The sequence below is a fragment of the Schistocerca piceifrons genome, chromosome X (assembly GCF_021461385.2).
Source record: "Schistocerca piceifrons isolate TAMUIC-IGC-003096 chromosome X, iqSchPice1.1, whole genome shotgun sequence".
Taxonomy (NCBI): Eukaryota; Metazoa; Arthropoda; class Insecta; order Orthoptera; family Acrididae; genus Schistocerca; species Schistocerca piceifrons.
This window is the reverse complement of record NC_060149.1, coordinates 966,065,714-966,087,363: the sequence shown is the minus strand read 5'-3', so window position 1 is coordinate 966,087,363 and position 21,650 is coordinate 966,065,714. Positions and strand designations below refer to the sequence as shown.

General features: G+C 40.2%; 1 pseudogene; it reads right to left on the bottom strand.

Annotated features, from left to right (window-relative positions):
* The window catches only part of LOC124722815, a 43,015-nt pseudogene extending 28,513 nt beyond the window's left edge, over window positions 1–14,502 (bottom strand).
* Window positions 14,503–21,650: the final 7,148 nt, after the last annotated feature.

Sequence of the window (21,650 nt, the reverse complement as noted above, 5' to 3'; positions counted from 1 at the left end):
TCATGTGTTGAGAAGGTGGTGCTGCCAGAAATGAAGTGTGACACTGCATACAGGGAGAATAAAAATACTCTATTCCATATTCATTTACAATCTAATTCTGGCCCCCATATGGTTTTACTTTTCTCCAATAAGAAAAAAGAAATTGTCAGTAACTGTCTTTATAAGGTCTTAAAAGGAAACAAACAATAGAAAATCTAGGCTGGAATAATGACCATATTATAAAAAAGATACATTGCTATTCACAGTATACAGGAGATGTTAGGTCACAGACAAGCACAACAAAAAGACTACTAAACACGTAAGTTTTCGATCAGAAAGTCTTCTTCCAAAGTGGACAAAACACACACACACACACACACACACACATGACCGTTGTTTCTCCCATGATGCGCAGTTGCTCCCAGTCTGGCCCTAGCAGCCAGAGACAGTGGTCATGTATGTGTGATTTGCATTTGCGCGCATGTGTGTGTGTGTGTGTGTGTGTGTGTGTGTGTGTGTGTATGTGCATTACTTCTGCAAACCTTTCAGAAAGGACACGGTATGCATTTCATTCAGCAAGATGAGTAATAAACAATATTAGCAATACTGCATCAAACTTGTTCACTTTCATCTTTGGATTAAACATTCGATTTCAGAGAGTACAGAATTTGGCAGAATCAAATTTTGGGGATATGTGGAACTGGGACAGTGGCATATTTTTCACCCATTCAACAAACTAAGCACTGCTGATTGCTACTTTTATTGTGTCTGCTGTTGCAATGCATATATGAAACTGTAAGTGCAGCATCTATGATGGAATAAAATGTTATACAAATGAAACAAACTCTCGTTCAGAACATGTTCTCTCATACACAGTCTATTATTTGGTTCTTGTTGATCATTATCAAAGAAAGCAGCAGTGTAAGTAACAATAAATAGTAGTCTCTTGCCATTGTTTCGCTAATGAGACGATTTCTCTCTCTTTTCTTCTTTCGCAAAGAAAAAGGAGCCACAATTGCACTTTGTGTGCCAGTTACTTTCCAATACATTGGCACCAGCTGATCTTATTTAAGAATACTCAACTTTCGTAGCCATGCAGCACATCCTTTGCTTCCTGGCCTAAATCCAAGTTAACTCCCAGCCCCCCTGCCTCCCCCCCCCCCCCCCCACACACACGCCACTCCCCCCCCTCTCCCCCCCCCCCCAAATCAGCTAGTTGTGTGCTGTTATCTCACGTCACACCCTAGTCTATGAGTGCCCAGCTGTCTGTCGCCTGACCCCTCTACCTGCACCCCTAGCTAGCCCACAGATGGCTCCCCACTCTCCCACGAGCCACTAAATGCTTCCCTCCAAACCCCTCCCATCTCTCTCCATCTCTCACATTGCCTCAACCCACCCCATCCTACCCCACTCTAAAGCCCCACCTCACTCCAGAACACTCACCGTAGGCCAGTAAAGAGCTGGCAGTTGAGTGACCACAGCATAAGAAGACATGCATGCGCATGTGAGAATGTGTGTGTGTGTGTGAGTGTGCGCGCACGCGTGCGCACGCGCGCATGTTTTCCCTACAGCTAGAAAAAGAAAGTGCATTCTGGAAGCTCGCCAAGCAACGTACCTTTGTTTGGAAGGTAGAAGGCGAGGTACTGGTGGAAGTAAAGCTGTGAGGACGGGTCGTGAGTCGTGCATGGATAGCTCAGATGGTAGAGCACTTGCCCACGAACGGCAAAGGTCCCAAGTTCGACTCTTGGTCCGGCACACGGTGTTTATCTGCCAGGAAGTTTCATATCAGTGCACACTCCACTGCACAGTGAAAATCTCATTCTACATACCTTTTGTTCGTGTGCCTATCGATGAGACAGTGCTTCTGCCTTTTGGTGAGCCATCTCCTTTATTCCTAAATAATTTGTAATTTTCAACAGAAACCTTCCATACGTTATTATTGCATCCTACATTACAGTATGCAATTTCCACAATATGTGGTCATCTGTGAATATAATGGGGGTAACAACTGTAGGAGACCAAAAACTGACTGCAGTAAGCAAGTTCAAGTTACTGTACGCTGCAGTAGTTATGCAGAGGTGAAGAGGGTCACACAGGATAGGCTAGCATGGGCAACTCCATGAAACCAATCTTCAGATGGAAGATCACAACAATAAAAACATTTGATTCAGCATACACCAGACTCCAAACAGCGTACACAACCTGTATGCTCAGAAACACAGAAAATCATATTGGTTCCATCAGCAGGAAACTTCAGCCAGTAATTGATATGGAACACTGTGTCGATTTTGTTCATTAATAAAATCCAAAACTGGGGAGTAATAAGAGAGTATTGTTGTAACTTCTTATCAACCTGGTTACCAAAATACATATTAAGAAGACTGGTAAAGTGTTATTTTAAAGGGGTCACTCCAAAGCACCACGAAAGTATTTGAGCAATGTATAACATTAGAGAATCAGTGCGCAATATTCAAAGCCTATCTACATTATCTATATCTGCATGGCTAGTCTGTAATTCACAATTAAATGCCGGCAGAGGGTTCAGAGAACCACCCTCAACCTATTTATCTACCATTCCACTCCCCTACAGCATTTGAGGAAAACCAAACACTTCAATATTTCCGTACAAGCTCTGATTTCTTTTATTTTATTACAAGATCATTTCTCTCTATATAAGAGGGCTCTAACAAAATATTTTCACATTTGGAGGAGTAAGTTGATGATTGAAATTTTAAGAACCTGCTCCAGCAAAATGATTTTGCTTTAATGACTGCCACCCCAATTCACATGCAATATCTGTGGCATGCACTTTCCTGTTTCCCAATAATACAAAATGAGCTGCCCTTCTTTGAACTTTTAAATGATGTCCTCTGTCAGTCCTATCTGGTAAGGATCCCACACCATGCAGAATACTCCAAAAGAGGACAGACAAGTATAGTTGTAGATAGTCTCTTTAGTAATCCTAATCTTCTAAATGTTTTACTATTAAATCACAGTCTTTTGTTTGCTTTCCCACCGCATTATCTATATGAGCATTCCAATTTAAGTTATTTGTAAATGTAATTCCTAAGTATTCAGTAGACTTCACAGCCTTTAGATCTGCGTGAATTATCATGTAACCAAAATTTAGTAGATGCCTTTTACTACTCATGCAGATGACATAACAATTTTTATTATTTAAGGTCAGTTACCACTTTTTGCATCATATGGATAGGTAGCCTAAATCATTTTACAGTTCATTTTGATCATCTGATCACTTTACAAGACATTAAATGATTTGCAAGACTGTAAATGATAGCATCATCTAAGAGGACTGCTCAGATTCTCTCTTAAATTGTTAATGTAGATCAGCAACAGCAGGTGGTCTGTAACACTTCCTTGAGGAATGTCAGATATCACTTCTGTTTTACTTGACGATTTTCCATCAATTACTATGAACTGTGACCTTTCTGACAGGAAACCACACATCCAGTTGCACAACTGAGACAATACGCCATATGATTAAAAAACGCTTGTGAGGAACTGTTTCAAAAAGTCTTCTGGAAATCTACAAATATGGAATCAATTTGAGATCCCCAGTCGACAGCACTTATTACTTTGTGTGACTAAAGAGCTAGCTGTGTTTTAAAAGGTCGATATTTCTGAATCTATCTTGGCTATTTATCAATGAATAATTATCTTTGAGATAATTCATAATATTCAAACACAATATATGCTCCAAAATCCTAATGCAAATCAACATTAATGATATGAGTCTGTTATTTAGTAGATTACTCCTCTTTTCTTTCTTGAGCATTGGTGTGACCTGAGCAACTTTTCAGTCTCTAGGTATGGATCTTTATTAAATGAGTGGCTATATATGATTTCTAATGGAGCTATTGTATCAGCATTCTCTGAAAGACACATAACTGCTTTATGACACTGAGGAGAGCTACTACTAAGTTACTCACAGTTGCAGATGTTCTTGATTTGAATACTTCAATATTTACTTTGTTGTCTTTGGTGAAGAAATTTCAGAAATCCGTGTTTAGTAACCCTGCTTTAGTAGCACTGTCATCAGTAACATTACCACAGCTATTGCGCAGTGAAGGTATTGGTTACGTCTTGCCATTGGTGTACTACACATGCAACCAGAACCTCTTTGGATTTTCTTCCAGATTTCAAAACGAAGTTTCACTATGGGAACTATTAAACACATCTTGCACTGAAACCCACCCTAAGTTTCGAGCTTCAGTAAAACATCGCTAATCTTGGAGATTTTGCATTCTTTTAAACTTTTACATGCTTTTTTTCATTGCTTCTGCAGCTGAGTTTTGACATATTTTGTGCACCATCCTTTTAATTTATTTGGTATCCTTTCAATTTATTTGGTATATATCTCTTAATTGATGTCGATACTATTTCTCTGAATTTAAACCATGTCTGGTCTACTCTTACATAGTCAGACTTGAAGGAGTAGAGACTTAGTAGAGACCGTCTCCTTGGAAGGCATCAAGTTAATTTTTATCTGCTTTCTCATTAAATGCCCTATTGTGTAGGGCTGAAAATTAATAGAGATAAGGCAAACAGAATGTGCAAAGTAAGTGGAAATTACTCATCTCTTCCCCGATTACAGTGCAATAGAAGATACTACAAGATGTTGACAGATTTCCATATCTCGGTAGCTTTATATGTAATAATGAGGTCACAGATGCAGAAATCACCAGCAGAACTGGAAAATCAGTCCATATGGCAATTAGGTCTGTAATATGTCAACAAAGCTTTGACTGTACTCCTTTATCGTTTATATGTGTGAGACTTGGGAAATGTCAGTAAAATCAGCACACAGTCTCCATATTTTTCACCAACAATGCTAGAGATGAATTCTGAAGATGTTAACCGAACCAAGTTACAAACAATGATGTGCTGAGAATACAACGTCTAGACAGCCTGCACAAAATTATTGTTGAAAGAAGACTGAAGATTGCAGGTTATGTTCTACGCATGTAAGGTGGAAGAATCCCAAAATCAACACTGTTGTGGAAATCAATGGACAGATACAGATGTACAGGAAGTCCTTCTAACACCTGGAACTTTTGCAATGAATCTTCAATGCATGGACTTGGAGGAAGGTGAGAACTTGGCAGCTGATCGAGTGAACTAGTGGAAACCAGTTCCTTGTATGGTACACAGCAAATCTGAGTAGGTTAGTAAGTAAGTAATTAAGTAAAGTAAGTACAACTGGGGATTTTGCAAAATTGTTGGATGATCAATATTATTGTCTAGATTTGACACTGTTGGACTTCTACCTTTTCCTTGATGTGTATTCTTCAAATTGTGAGTTTTATGAGAAAGCTGATAGGTACTTACCAATCAACATTCCCTCACACAAACTGACATTGTCTCTTTGTAAATTCTACTGTGCTAACAATTATCTACTGAGAATCCTCGACTAGGTCTCCGCAGCTCAAAGAGCCAGTTTCTTTTAAATTTCTATCTTTGGCTATAATTGTCTTCCAAGTATGGTGACACAACATCCTGTTGTGAAACTTTTGCCTTTACACTTGTTTACTTTTCTGGAAACTGCCTTTTTCTACACTGTGCACTAAATACATTATGTGAGTAACGCCCAATCTCCAACAACCAATCGTGAACTGTAAACAGTTGTAAACTCTATCAGGGCACATAACAAACAATTAACATTTGTGTTTTAGTGTTCTAAGCTGTGAGGTCATCAGCGGACAAATAATTTTAGTACCTATTCCTGGACAGCCGGAGTGGCCGTGCGGTTCTAGGTGCTACAGTCTGGAACCGAGTGACCGCTACATTCACAGGTTCAAATCCTGCCTCCGGCATGGATGTGTGTGATGTCCTTAGCTTAGTTAGGTTTAATTTGTTCTAAGTTCTAGGCGACTGATGACCTCAGAAGTTAAGTCGCATAGTGCTCAGAGCCATTTGAACCTATTCCTGACGTGCTGTTGTTTGGAACAACAACTGACATGATCCAAAATATTACTTTCTTTTATTATAGCTTCACTTTTATTTTGTCTAATGATTACTACTTTCAGTATCAAATTCCATCATCAAGCCACTATATGATCAGAAAGCATAGTGTTTTGTTAAAATATTGTTTAATAAACAGATTACCATTATATCATCATTCCTTAAAGTAATGTCCAAAGTGGAAGGACAGATGATTAATTTTGAGTGTATACAAAAGTCAGAGTGCTGAACTGGATATGAAAGAAGGAAAACCAGAAGGGCAGTGAGAGACGGGTGCCTTCTATCACCTTACTTCCATAATATGTTCATCAAGGAAGTAATAACAACAACAAAGAAAAGATGACAAGAATCAAAAGGTAATTTCTGGAATACTCCAAGGAAATGTGATAAGACCATTACATTTACAATGTATATAAATGATCCAGTAGAAAGTGTCAGAGGCTCCTTAATATTGTTCACAGATACTACACTTGTCCATCAGAAAGTAGCAACAACAGAAGACAGTATCAATTTGCACAATGACCTGCAGAGGATTGGTGAATGATGCAGGCTCTGGCAGTTGCCCCTGCACATAAATAAATGTAACATATCACACACACACACACACACACACACACACACACAGGAAAAGAAATCCAATACTGTACAACCACACTATTAATGACAAATTGCTGGAAACAGAATCTACCATAAATTATCTAGAAGTAACTATCCAGAGCAACCTTAAAGTGGAATGACCACATAAAACAGCAATAGAAAAGCAGATGCCAGACTAAGATTCACAGGAAGAATCTTAAGTGAATGTAAATTACCCCTGTGTCCTTACCCAGTAGGACTGACAGAAGAGAGAAAGAAGATCCAACGAAGTCTGGAGTGTTTTGTCACAGGATCATTTAGTCACTGTGAGATCATTACAGAGATGCTCAGCAACTCCAGTGGTAGATGCCATAAGAGAGCAGTTGTGCATCACGGAAAGATTTACTACCCAAATTTCGAGAGAGTAGTTTCCGAGAAGAGTCTGACAACATAATAGTTTCTCTCATATACAATTCACGAAATGATCACGAAAAGAAAATTTGAGAAGTTAGAGATAATACAGAAGTGGAACAAGGCAGAGGGGATCAGTTGGTGGCATGAGACGTATCCCCTGCCGCACACAGTTAGGTGGTTTTTGGAGCATGATGTCGATATGGAAACTTAATTGCATGCATATACACTGCAGATTGACAACATCACAATAGTAAATCAGAGTAGGAACTAAATAAAATGTTTCAGGCCTTAAATCAAGAAGTGGTAAAACTAAAGCTAAAAATGAATACAAAGAAGACAAAAGTTATGGCTACAGACAAGAAAGGAGGTGGAGGTAGGACTGACACAAGAACAGGCAATGAGCAACTCAAGAAAGGAACTGAAATTCACTATCTCAGTAGCATTTTGCAAGAAAACAATCAATATTTCAAGGCATTCAAGAAAAGAAAAGCACAGGTGAAGAGTTCCTTCCAAAATAAGAAGAAGCTGCAACTGAATAAACATATCAGCTTCCACATTAAGAAAATATTTGTAAAGACCTTTGTGTGGAGTGTTCTGACACACAGATGCAAAATCTGTACATTAGAAAAGCCAAAGAAAGCTCGCCTCAAACCTGCTGAAATGTGGTTCTGGAGGAGAAGTACAAGAACTAGCTGCATTGACAGAAAAGTTAAAGGAAATAGGAGACAAGAAAGAACCACTGAAAGTTATAGGCCAGGGCAAAGCAAAATACACTGGACACTTAACTGGAGACGATAATCTTTTAAAAAACATTTCTGAAGGCAAGATCGTAGGTAAGAAAACAAGAGGATGACTGAGAACATCCTACTTAAACAATATGATCAATGAATGGGATTTTCTTCACACATGGAGATGAAGACAACTGCTGAAGAGAGAAAGCTGTGGCTGCAGAGACAAGGTTTAACCTTTTGGAAGAGTAAGGACAAACTAATACAAAATATGAGTCTGCATGGTAGCTACATATGGAATAAATGACAACTTCTTGTGTGCAGTCATCAAGTCACTTACCCCTGTAGGTGTCTTATCTACTAAAAGTAAAGGTCACTGTTGTGCTTTCAATAGATGTGAACTGCACCCTGAAAATGGTATGTCTAGTTTGCAGTTGTACAGAAGCTTTTTATTTTGCAAAATGGTTCAAATGGCTCTAAGCAGTATGGGACTTAACGTCTGAGGTCATCAGTCCCCCAGACTTAGAACTACTTAAACCTGACTAACCTAAGGACATCCCTGCCTGAGACAGGATTCGAACCCGCGACCGTAGCAGCAGCACGGTTCCGGACTGAAGTGCCTAGAACCGCTTGGCCACAGTGGTCAGCTTTTATTCTGCAAAGAAATTTTTGATAATAAGATGAACTGATGCTGGTACTTGCTACTGAAACCAGTAGTACTTAGACACAACAAAAGTGTGACTACAGAATTAAGAATAATTTTTCCAAACAATCGAGTATTTTTTCAAAACAACACCACAATAGAGGAAACTTATTTTAAACTAAAGACACAAAAGAAAAAAAGAGAAACTGTAAAGATCTTGAGTCTCATAAGACTCTCTTGGGAGGAAAATATAAGTTATTTAATTGGTAAACTTGCAAGGCATACTTTTTTATGTTGTATAAACTATGAAACTGTTATCATCGTCAGCTACAATTTACTTCTTCTGTCTTAATATACCTTCCTTCACTTACAGCTGCAGTGTGGAGACAGGGGTGAGGGTGGGAGCGGTGATGGGGGCGAGGGTGAGGGCGTACTGCTTTAAAATGGTGGTTCTTGTATTGATATTCTTAACAACAGATTTATATCTTTTGCTTATGAAAGTCTGCATGCGATGACAGCTGCACTAGTAATACCTTCACAGGGTCGTATTCAAGTTGCAAGGCTAGATCTATGCCAGCCATGACACGCTCCCAGCCTTTCCTCCTCGTGATCTGGTTGTAGCGTTGGGACTGCAGGGTGTCTAAGCTGATGTTCAGACCGTCAAGCCCTGCCCTCTGTGAGGCAACCAGCTGTCTTGTCAACATGAGGCCATCGGTTGTCATTAAGACACTTTCGAGATCTTTTATTTTCTTCAAGGCACCTGTGAAACAGCAAATTATTCTAAAGAAACTGAAACAAATAATTTGTAACATTGCTGCTGCATATGAAACAAACCTCCAGTTGATAAATTGAAAATACAAATTCCTTAAAAGTTAACTGTACATTTGCCCTAATACAAAGAGATAAGAAGGGTTAATAAACTGAATTGAAGAATGCAAGTTAAGATAGCAATGAAAAAATAATTAGAGGCATGAGATCACCTACTGCAACAGGGAAATGGGAATCAATATGAACCATTACCCAGCTACTGTCAACTGATTCCATGTCTCCATGCACACTGTATAAACCACTGTGGGTTGTACGACAAAGTACATTGTTGTACCACACATTATGGTTTTTCCCCATTCAATGCTCATGTGGAGTGTGGGAAGAATGATTCTGTAAATGGTTCTGTGCATGCTGTAATTAATCTTGCCTTCATAGTCCCTATAGGAGTGATACATATGCGGTTATTGTATAATCCCTAAATACCTCACTTAATACAGGTTCCTGAAATTTCATAAGTTGGGTTTTGTCATATATTTGGCATCTATCTTCACTTGTCTGGCATTTCCAATTTTTAGTAGCTTCTTGATGCTCTCCCATGCATCAAATAAATCTATGATCAATCATGCTACACTATTTTGTATACATTCAATGTCTGCCATTAGCCTTATTTGTTATGGGTCATACTTAAGCAATATTCTAGAATGGGCCACACAAGTATTTTGTAAGCAATGTCCTCTATAGACTGATTACATTTTCCAGTATCTTATCAATGAATTGAAGTCTGCATTCTGCTTTGCCTACAAGTGAGTCTACGTCACCATTTCATTTCATCCAGATATTTGTATGAGTTGACCAATTAAAACTGTGATTATTTGATAATGTAGTCATACAATACTGTCTTTTATTTGTTTTGTGATGTGCTCCAATTTACATTTCTGAAAACTTAAACTCAGTTGCCTATCTTTGGACCAATTTGAAATGTTATGATCTGACTCAAATTTGTGCAGATTTTTTTCAGGCAATAATTCATTATAGACAACTCTATCATCCAGGAAAAGTATGAGGCTCCTTATAATATCGTCTTCCAGAACATTAAGGTACAACATTAATGTAATGGTATAAATTACTATAAATGTATAAATAAGTTTATAAGTGTGTAAAATACATTGAACTATTTGTTACAACAAAACATTGTACTGGTATACTCAGCAAGATGTTAAATCAGCAGATAGCTACATTTTATGTTCAACATTTTGTGTACAGCATATATGCTGGAAAGGATTTATACCCAAATTAAATAAATCTGAAGAAATGGTAGGGTGTCTCTGGAAAAAAAATCCATAAAAACTCATACAGTCCAATTTGCTATTATGTCACTGTTACTGAAATATAATACAAAGTAACTGAATTCGATGAACATTCTCAGAGTGCAATATGCCTCAGAGTGAATGCACAGTAATGTCAACATTATTTTTCAAGGCTATGTTTGTGAAAATGGATGAAAGCAAACCACACATTTTGTTCTCAATCTGCGGAAGCATTATGCACTGTGAAACACTGTACTGCTGTTCTACATAAAAGCTGTCTCATTGCCAACATCTTTCCCCTGCTGGCTGTTCTACACTTCTCATCACTGATTCTACATGTTGTAAGATATTTTATGCTGTATCACACCACAATCCAATCTGGTTAGGATAGCATAAAAATAATATATGAATTTCAGTATTGAAACTGGAACAGCAGAACAGCTCTCATCACACTGGATATCAAATCGAGGTTGGATTACAGCCATGTGTACATCATTTCATGCTACTCAACTGTATGTCATATGTCAGAGTTCATCAACTGTAGTGGCTGGCGACTGGTGGCTGGCAACTGGTGGCATAGCCATCTCTTGGCATCCAGTGAACAGAGGTTCTACACAGGTGACAGATATGAAGAAAATGCTGGATACGGCAACAGTGGAACACTCTCTGTATCGAGGTATCTCAGTACAGCTCAGGTGATGTGTAGTCTTGCATTATCTTGTTAAAAGATAACATCACGGAGCCCTTGAGAATAGGGCACAGCGATAGGCCTTAACAAAACACAAATGCAATGGCTGCTGTCCAAATTACTGGCTATGTGAACCAGAGGTTGTGACATGTATCCAGTTGCACCCCATACCATAACATCACATGCTGGACCCGCATGTGAATGACAGGTACAATCTGGCCAGGTCTGTTGGCATCAGAGCCTCCACACACAAGTACATCAATTGTGACGATGTTGCAGAACCGAGACTCATCTGATACGATGACACAGTGCAATTCCTGTGTCTGGCATTGTTGTCAGTTGCACTGCTGTCAGTTCACCTCTCTCTAGAGCTGCATTAAGGGCTAGACAGTCTGTGCTGCTCCAGATGCCATCACATTGTCTGTGTGGATACTTGTCTCACTGTATACAAGCCCATTTCCTGACTAAATGTACACAACTTCACTGCAGGATCACGTACGCATGAGTGAACACTTGTCTGCCCTCTCAGGTGCTAGTTGGGTGGCACTACTGAGGCCCTGCAAGGCATTTAGCATGGCCCTCCTGAACCTACCAATTTTATGTTCGCACAAAATGAGATTCTGAGCAATGCAAGCAGCAATATAGTGAAACAATAAACCAGAGCCTCAGCAGACCATGAGCCTGCCACTGCCAAATCTGGAATGCTGATAAACATTTCTCCTTCTTCCATTATGCTTAACACGGACTTCGTGTAAACAACCAACACTGAAATAGAATTTCTGAATGAGAAACCTGCTCCATAAGCTTTTTCTTGCATACAGAATATGCATGGGAGTGCTGAAAAGTAATGCCTCTGAATTTTTTATTCTGTTCTCAATATCGGTCGAGGTATGACACGTCACGCATATTACTTGGTCAGCTTTCCCACTTCACTGACTCGTGGCACACCCCCCTCCCGCAAACAGATGGAGTCGCAATAGGCAGCCCACTCTGACCAGAGATTGTGAATATGTTTACGGTGCACTTCGAGGAAGAGGCGCTGATGTCATCCAAATGGAAATCCATCTTCTTCTTCTTCTTCTTCTTCTTCTGTTATGTGGATAACACACTTGTCATCTGGCCTCATGGAAGAGACAAACTTCTTGACGTCTTTGTACATCTGAACTCCACACGCCACAAAATCAAATTCACTATGGAGACCAAAGAAGAAGGAAGACTACCATTCCTGCACATCATAGTCAGGAGAATAATGGACAGCACCCTGTGCCACAGCGTGTATCTGACTCTATAAAACACATAAACTCAGTTCTCCCTATGGCACTGTGAATAATTTCAATAACTTAAAGTGAGATGAATGTTGCAGCGTACATTTAATTTCCACTTTGGCTTTGCATTCAAGATCAGTCTTACCTGAGAGTGCAACATTACATCTTTGGTTAATTTAATTATATGTTCATTAGATTTTGGTTATAAGGCACGTTTTGCTGCCTAATGTTTCATCTCCAAATACTGGAAACAATCCATGGAGGAAGAGGAGTATGTAAGACATTGGTGGACCAGGTTGGACGAATCTGAGAATTTCAATACTCTGTAGAAGAGCTCAATCATTTGAAAATAACTTTCAGACCTTGTGGCTATTCTAACAGATGTACATAAGGCACTACATTCTAAAATATTTGCATCTTTCACTGAAAAACATTCATACAGCAAAATCACACAAAAAAATTTCCTATTTTTGCAGGTATTGTGCCTTCTGTTTCTTTTTCATTACAAAAACATATTGATTCAAGTTTATAAAGTCACAACTATGTCACTGTGATTTGTGTAACACACATTCTGGAACATGTTCCAGGAATGTCATGAAACAGACAGCTTTAAATACTTACTCTAGCTCATCTTTCAAGACTTGCATGCCAACAACAACACCATCTATCCAATCTGTTTTTATTTCACTTTCATGTAAAGATTTCTCCACAAAGGATATCATCTGCCATGTAGGCAGTGCAAGAGGAAATTCCACACTCACATTTGGGTAATCAAGTGGATTCTGTGTCTTGTCAGAACCAAGTACAATCAACCCAATTTCATCTTTACCACTGGTAAATATCTGGAAACATATTAAATGGTAAAAATAAGTTTTGTTTATAACAAGTTGTATACCAATAAAAACATCACACACAGATACTCTTTATAAAATTATTTAATTGGATAGATAAAAAATCTACTCACCAAGCAGTGGCAGAACACACACATAAAAGACTGTTGTGATAGGCAAGCGTTTGGAGCCAGTGACTCCTTCTTCAGGCTCAAGGGTTGCAGGGGAAGCAAGAAGGGTGAAGGAAAAGGACTGGAGAGGTCTAAGAAAAGGGGTAGATTTTGAGAAAGTTACCCACAACCGTGGGTCATGGGTGACTTACCGTACAGGTTGAGAAGGAAAGACTAATTGTTGGGGACTGCATCGGGCAAGATTCGGAAACCTGAGAGCTTAAAGGTGGAAGACAGGGTAATATGCAAGACAGAGATTACTACTAAAACTGTACATGAGTTAATAAGAGTGAGAAGCTAAGTGTATTGTATGCAACAGTTGTGGGAGGGGGCAGTGAAAATAGACGGAAAAGACAATGAAAGATGTAGAAAGCTAAAACGGACTGAAGCAAAGAGTAATTACAGTGAAGAAAAGCTGAGACAGGAGAAATTAACGTAAATTAAGGCAAGGTGGGTGGTGAGAACCAAGGACACGTTGTAGTGCTAGTTCCCACCTGCGGAGTTCTGAGAAACTGGTGTCTGGCGGAAGAATCCAGGTGGCATGTGTGGTGAAACAAGTGCCGAGGTCACGTATGCCATGTTGTAGAGCATGCTCTGCAACAGGATATTGCAAGTTTCCAGTATATACACTATGCCTATGCCCATTTATCCTGACTGAGAATTTGGTGGTAGTCATGCAGATGTAGAAAGCTGAACAATGTTTACATAATAGCTGGTATATGACATGTGTCGTTTCTATTTTTCGCCTGATCCGCAGTTCTGGGTGACTTTCCCAAAATCGACACCTTTTCCTGGAACTCTCCAGGCCTTTTCCTTTACCCTTCTTCCTTCCCCTTCAACGCTTCTGTCTGGAGGAGCCACAGGCTCCGAAAGCTTGCCAATCACAACAGTCTTTTATGTGTATGTCCTGCTGCCGCTTGGTGAGCAGATTTTTTATCTATTCAATTAAATAATTTTATCAATAATTTATTGTTTATGTTGTTATAGTTACTCTTTATAACCTACTTAAAATACATCACGTACCCTCCTCTCCACAATTCTTCGAACACATAGTTTTGCCTTTTGTAAAAAATCACTGCATTTCTGTATAACATACTTGGAGTCAAAGTGTCCAACATCTATTACAATTATAAACAGAAGAAAGAAAGTCATTGTATTTATTGGCAGTATTACGCAATCAAATATTTTGAAAGAGTTCCAGTGGTATAAATATACAATATCTTACAAATAAATATATACGTTTATTCTTTAAATCAATTCTTAGCAATAACATAATAGTATAAATTGCAGAATCAATATAGCCAATTTTAATGTAATGACTGCAATACAAATACAAAATAACAGCGGTAAGTTATAACAAATGAGAGAGAGAGAGAGAGAGAGAGAGAGAGAGAGAGAGAGAGAGAGAGAGAGAGAGAGAGAGAGAGAGGCATTTAGACAATGTTTCATTACAGTGTGAAACTTATTAGAATTAAAATGAAGCCATAGTGAATTATTACATTCCAAAAATAATAATTATTGTGTTCTTTCACCCCAAAATAATACTTTCATTAGGTAATATATACTTTTAATTTCAGAAATTTTTACAACAGCTCTGGACTTCACTGCCTCGATGAATTTATTACCTGTGTCAATGAATGAGGGTTGATAACACTGCTCTAGTCATTCAATTGTTCGTCATGTGATATTCGCAATGTTCTTAATAACTTCTTATATAAAGTTCCATTATCAAAAAGATAATCTACGTAAGTTTTAAAAGTCGCGAATCTTTAAACAACAACTTGAAAATGGGTACATCAGTATTTTGTATACTTTCTAGCATTGCTAGATTTACTTTTAAATTTTAAAGTATATGGGCAGATTGAGCGACTTTCCATCCAGAAAATTTGCTGTTGGCAAGGCCTCACTACAAAGATAAATGGTCTTTCCGGAGTCAAATGCAAAAAAAATTCATAAATACCAGCATTGTAAGTGATACAAACAGGTATTAAGCAACGGGCATAAATATCGTTCTGCTTGACGAGAAAAAAAAGTAGGTAGATGAAAGAGTAAATTGGGTGCAAGGATTGAACATAAACTCACCCAAATTGCAAAGGTTTAAAAAAAAAAAACAGAAAAACAAAAACAAAAAAAAAAAAAGAAACAAGAGGGTCACTGCTCAAGAATTGAGAACTGCCCCCCCCCCCCCTTTCTTTTACAGGCTTGCTTTCACTTTTCAGATGAGACCATGTCCTGCATATGTGAAGAAAATAGTCAATATGTAAAGAGGATTACAGATAAAGAGTTTTCTAGAATGAGATTTTCACTCTGCAGCATAGTGTGCACTGATATGAAACTTCCTGGCAGATTAAAACTGTGTGCTGGACCAAGACTCAAACTTGGTGATCGTAACCCCAGACCTGTGTTGCCGTTTTGGGAGGTAGATCTCGTATCTGGAAAGAGGAGATGACAGTTAGGGTACTATGGGCGAGCAGCTGCCATCAATTTTTGATGGTGCAGAACCCACAATAGTGGAACTGCTGCCTAGTCCAAAGGCACCTGTTACCAGTCTTACCCCACAATAGTGTATCGAATCCAGACGTAATGTCGAAGCTGATAAAAAGTCATATGAGAGGTTCCTGTAATCTAGGTGTGACTGCACCAATGCTGCATACAGCCATATCAAAGTAGAGTGGACCACACCGCGGTCGGTGTCGCTGAGGCATAGAAGAGCATTCAGGTGCGACCTACATGTCTGCTTTAGTTGACAAAGATGGGGAAGCAATGTCAACTAGGCATCAAAGACCGGTCCTAAAAAACACAATGACAGAAATGCATAACGTAGGTCATGGCAGCCAAAAAATGGATGCTATGAGTGAAAGCCCAGGATTGTGCTTGGTGTATTGCTCCCTGCATTCTGCCTCCAGCAATAGCCGTCGCGGACGAACAAAAAAGATGGGGACACCATATGTCATGCAGCTGCCGCCAGATCATTGATAGCCACAAAAAGGAGAGCGACACTCAAAACAGAACCTTGTGCAAGCCCATTCTCCTGCAGGGGGGGATGCTACAGGAGGCACCAACCTGTACCCAAAAAGTGTGACATGGAAGAAAGTTCTGGATAAAAATCAGGAGTGGGCCATGGAGGCCCCACTCCTTTAAGGTGGCAAGGACGTTATGGCACCATGTGGTATCATAAGATATATACGCAGATCAATGAAAACTGCAACAAGGAACTGATGCTGAGCAAAAGCTGTTCAGATAGCACACTTCAAGTGGACTAAATTATCTTCAGTAGAGCGCCCTTGGCGAAAAGCACCCTGGATCGAAGCCAAAGATCCGGGGATTCAAGGACACAATACAGCCTTCGACTAACCATATGTTCAAGTAACTTGCAGGACACTGAGTAAAAAATCTGGACGACAGCTGTCCGTTTGAAGAGGCAATTTATCTGATTTCAAAATTGGAATAACGGCATTTTCTCGCTACTGGGAAGAGAATTATGCATTGCACCAGGGATGGTTAAAGAAAGGCCAGGTACATTGACAGAAAAATTTGCAACACCAAAAAATAATTAATGTAGAGTAATGAAATACCAGGAATATATTTGTTGAGACAACGTATGTAAAGTGATTAATGTTGCAAGATCAGAGATCAATGTGAGTGTGAGATAAGCCACTGCAAATGTAAATGTAAATGCTGGTACGCTGTTGTACACGTGTCATATGTCAGTTTGTGGGATGGAGTTCCATGCCTGTTGCACTTGGTTGGCCAATATAAGGACAGTTAATGATGTTTGTGGATGGGTTGAAGCTGTCATCAGATGGTGTCCAATATGTGCTCGATTGGAGGTAGAGCTGGTTATCGAGCAAGCCAAGGCAATATGTTGACACACTATAGCATGTTGGCTTACAACAGCAGTATGTGAGCAAGTGTTATCCTGTAGGAAAACACCTCCTGGAATGCTGTTTGTGAATGGCAGCACAACACGTCAAATAACCAGACGGACATACAAATTTGCAGTCAGTGTTCGTGGGATTCAGACAGACAGTTTTGTCAGTGGAAAAGCGAAAGCCATTGTCGATGCTCCAGGAGTAAAGACAATCAAGACATTGCTGAAGATGCCACTAAGTGAGACAGGTTCATAGAGAACTGCAATAGATGGCAATATCGTCAAAAAAAGGGAGCCGAAGATGCCCAGTGGGAGACAGGCCATTATAGGGTTAATGGTGATAGCAAAGAGAATGACACTCAGAATGGAACCCTGAGACACACCATTTTCCTGGATAAAGGTGTCCGACAAGGCAGACCCTCCATGCACCTCGAAAACTCGGTCTTTTAAAAATGTCTGAAGGAAACAGGGTAGGTGGCCACGGAAGCCCCACATGTGAAGAGTATGGAGGGTACTAGCTCTCTAGCAGGTGTCATAGGCCTTCTCCAAATCGAAAAACACGGCAACAGTCTGGGATTTCTGCAGAAAACCATTCTTGACATGGGTGGGCAAAATAATGAGACGGTCAACTGCAGAATGCCGTGTTGAAAGCCACACTGTGCATCCATCAAAAATTGTGAGACTCGAGCCACCATATCATCCGGGCATGAATCATATGTCCCATCACCTTGCGAACACACTGGTAAGAGAGATGGAGTGGTAGCTAGAAGGAAGAGTGCGTGTGTGTGTGTGTGTGTGTGTGTGTGTGTGTGTGTGTGCGTGTGTGTGTGTGTGTGTTTTTGTGTGGGTGTGTGTGTGTGTGGGTGTCAGAGAGAGAGAGAGAGAGAGAGAGAGCTAATTTCGGCAAGAGCTGGATTTCCATCAATAAACTGAGTTGAAGTCTGCTGTTGTGGTCTTCATCCAACTACTGCTTTGGTGCATCTCACCAGCCTATTCCAGCCTTTGTAAGCCTCTTCATCTCTGCATAGTATTTCAACCTAAATCCACTTAGAATGGTGAACCACCATTCAGAGAATAACTTTTTAACAACACAGTTTGACTTCTGTAAAGGCTTCTATACTGAGAATCCAACATAATGTCTCACAAATTCATTTCCAGTAGAATTAAATAGTGGAAATTATCCCCTCTGTCGTCTTGCCAAAGCCTTTGACTGTTTAGATTAAAAAATTCTGTGAGGGGGAGCTAAAATAGTATGGCATTAAAAGTCTTCCCCTTGCATGGATTGAGTTGTACTTTAACTACAGAAAATGGAAGGTCACATTAACAAATGATAAGACAGGAATAAGATTAAACTCAAAAAGGGAGAACATAAAATATGGTGTGGCACACAGTGTTTGCTGCCAAGTCCACAAAAATGATTTACTTGGGGCACTGGAGGGCTTTGGAAAAACTCTAATGTTTTGCAGTGTCACAAACTTATTGATGCAAGATCTAAACTCATCCATACCAGAAACATCCAGGAGAATAACAGAACAGGCTTGTACTGATCCACAGGTACCAGCTTAATGCCTAAAAACTTGTATTGTGCAGTTCTAAAGAAATAAAAGTGACTTACAGATACGAATATCAAAAGTAGGGATAAATGGGCAGTTAGGCTCCCGTGTTCTAAGTTCCTGGGTATGCAGATACCACTCACGTGTGAGACCAGCATGTGAGTCAGCTAACCGAGAAGCTCAGTTCCGCCCATTTTGTGCTTAGAAATCTCTTACTGTATCAAACTGGACAAAGGATTGCTAACACACTTTCACTCAGTTTACTCATATGGCATAATCTTCTGAGGTACTTCAGCTAAGAGGAAAAAAATATTTATTCTACATGTTGAAAAAGCTTCTTCAGGGACCCATGGATTCTCACACTTACATTCCTATAGAAGTTATATTCCCTAATGGTATTTGTGATTAATAACAAGAGTTAGTTTAAGATGAACTCAGCAATTCAGAACTGCAATACTAGAAGCAAAAATAATTTCCATATATAAAAACCTAAAATCAGGGTTGCCACAAGTTTCTCCAAGTGAAATTCCCTGATATTTCTCTGATTCCACAGACACGTTTTAGAATTTTTCCCCGACAAATTTTGAGGTCTCAAGGGGAGGTAAAGACATAAGTCGACAAAAGAATGTAAGGGCTTTGTATTTCTCCCCCATTTTGTTTTAGGGCGCAAAAACACCTAGGGTCATATGTGTCCATGCCAAAACTGTGAAACACAAAGATGAAGAGAGGAGTTAAAAATGATTACATGTCAACGTTTAATGACAGAAGAGAGGACAGCTACAAACAGGGATGTGGAGAAAGGTCTATGAAGTACGCAATAGGGAAATGGAGGCCCAGAACTAAAAATTAAATGGCCTTCACCATATTGCTACAACTGATAAAAAGTAAAACACGGTCGACAGCCCACGCATTGTTCACTAAAACGGCCAATAACTCAGATGGCAAACCCAAACGGGAATGTAAACGGTAAAAAAAAAAAGGGCATCCCCTCAGGAAACGGCAGACAGTTAAAAGTTGGGTGCAATGTGCACAAAGTAGTAGGGGAGCACCACTTAACAAATGGTGATGACTAAAAAGGCAGTGCCCAATATGCAACCTAGTTAAAATGACCTCCTCGCCACAGGAGGACTGAGAGGTGGTTGTCCAAGCCACTGGGAGAGGCTTAATAACCCAGAGCTTATTCCTATGAATGGAGGACCAGTGGCGATGCCAAAGTGACATCACCTCCTGACAGAAAGCAACAAGAGATCATCAGAGGGAATGCAAGAATTATTGGGCTGAAGTACGAGGAATGCAGCTTTGGCAGCAGTATCAGCAACCTCTTGGACCGATATGACCTGGAACCCACATAAACATCACAGTGGCTCCATAAAAAGTGAGCAAGTGGAAGCTTTCCTGGAACCGGTGCACTAAGGGATGGACAGTCTACAGTGCACAGAGGCTTTGAAGGGTGCCAAGAGAGTCTGAGCAGTGACACAGTTGAAAAGAGTATGTCACCAGATGCACTCCACGATCTGATACAGGGTGAAGAGCTCTGCTGTAAATACTGAGCAATGTGCTGGAAGTCAGTACCAAAAAATGTTGGTTGACGTTGAAGGCACACCCGACACCATGGTCAGTCCAAGAGCCACCAGTGTACACAAAGATACTATTGCAAAATTCCATGCATAGGTCATGAAACTGAAGGCAATAGACCGAGCCTGGTGCAGTGCCTTTAGAAAGTGAATGAAGGTCAAGGTGAAGATGGGCTGCCACACAAAGCCAAGATTGTGAAGGGTTCACACCCACCGAAAAAGCTGCAGGGAGCATGAAGTGGGAGGACCAAGATAGTTTTGTATAAAGCAGGAGCCTCAGGAATTTTGTAGTGTCAATGAATGGAAGAGCAACAGGCCCAAGATGTAAAAATGGAGGGAGAAACCAGCTGTGCTGCCAGAAATTCATACAAATGTTTTTGTCCGTAGAAAAACGAAAGCCACTGTCGATGCTCCATGAGTAAAGACGATCGAGACATTGCTGAAGACACCACTCAATGAGACAGGTTCATGGAGAGCAGCAGTAGATAGCAAAATTGTCAACAAAAAGAGAGCTGGAGATGCCCGGCAGGAGACAGGCCATTGTAGGGATAATGGCGACAGCAAAGACGACGACACTCAGGACAGAACCCTGAGGTACACCATTTTCCTGGCTAAAGGTGTCCGAGGAGGCAGACCCCATACGTACTTCGAAAACTCGTCTTTTAAAAATTCCTCAAGGAGATGGGGCAGTTGGCCCCATGTGTAGAGAGTACAAATGATACTAGTCCTCCAACAAATGTTGTAGGCTTTCTCCAAATTGAAAAACACAGCCAGTCTGGGATTTCCACAGAAAACCATTCATGACATGGGTAAACAAAGTGGGTGATAGCCAGAAGGAAGTTGTTTGTCCTTACCGGGCTTAGGTGTGGGTATGACAGTGGCTTCACGACAGTGGCAGGAAAACATGCCCTCTGCCCAGGTCCGGTTGTACGTATTAAGCAAAAAGTGCTTGCCCACAAGAGAAATGTGCTGCAACATTTGAAAGTTAACAGTGTCTGGTCCAGGGCAGAGGATTGAGATGAAGTGAGAGCGTGACCTAGCTTCCTCATAGTGAAGGCAGCACAGTAACACTCACGATTCTGAGAAATCCAGCTCTTGCCGAAATTAGCTCTCTCTCTCTCTCTCTCTCTCTCTCTCTCTCTCTCTCTCTCTGACACCCACACACACACACACACACACACACACACACAAACACACACACACACGCACACACACAAACACACACACACACACACACACACACACACACACACACACACACACACACACACACACACACACACACTTCCTTCTAGCTACCAC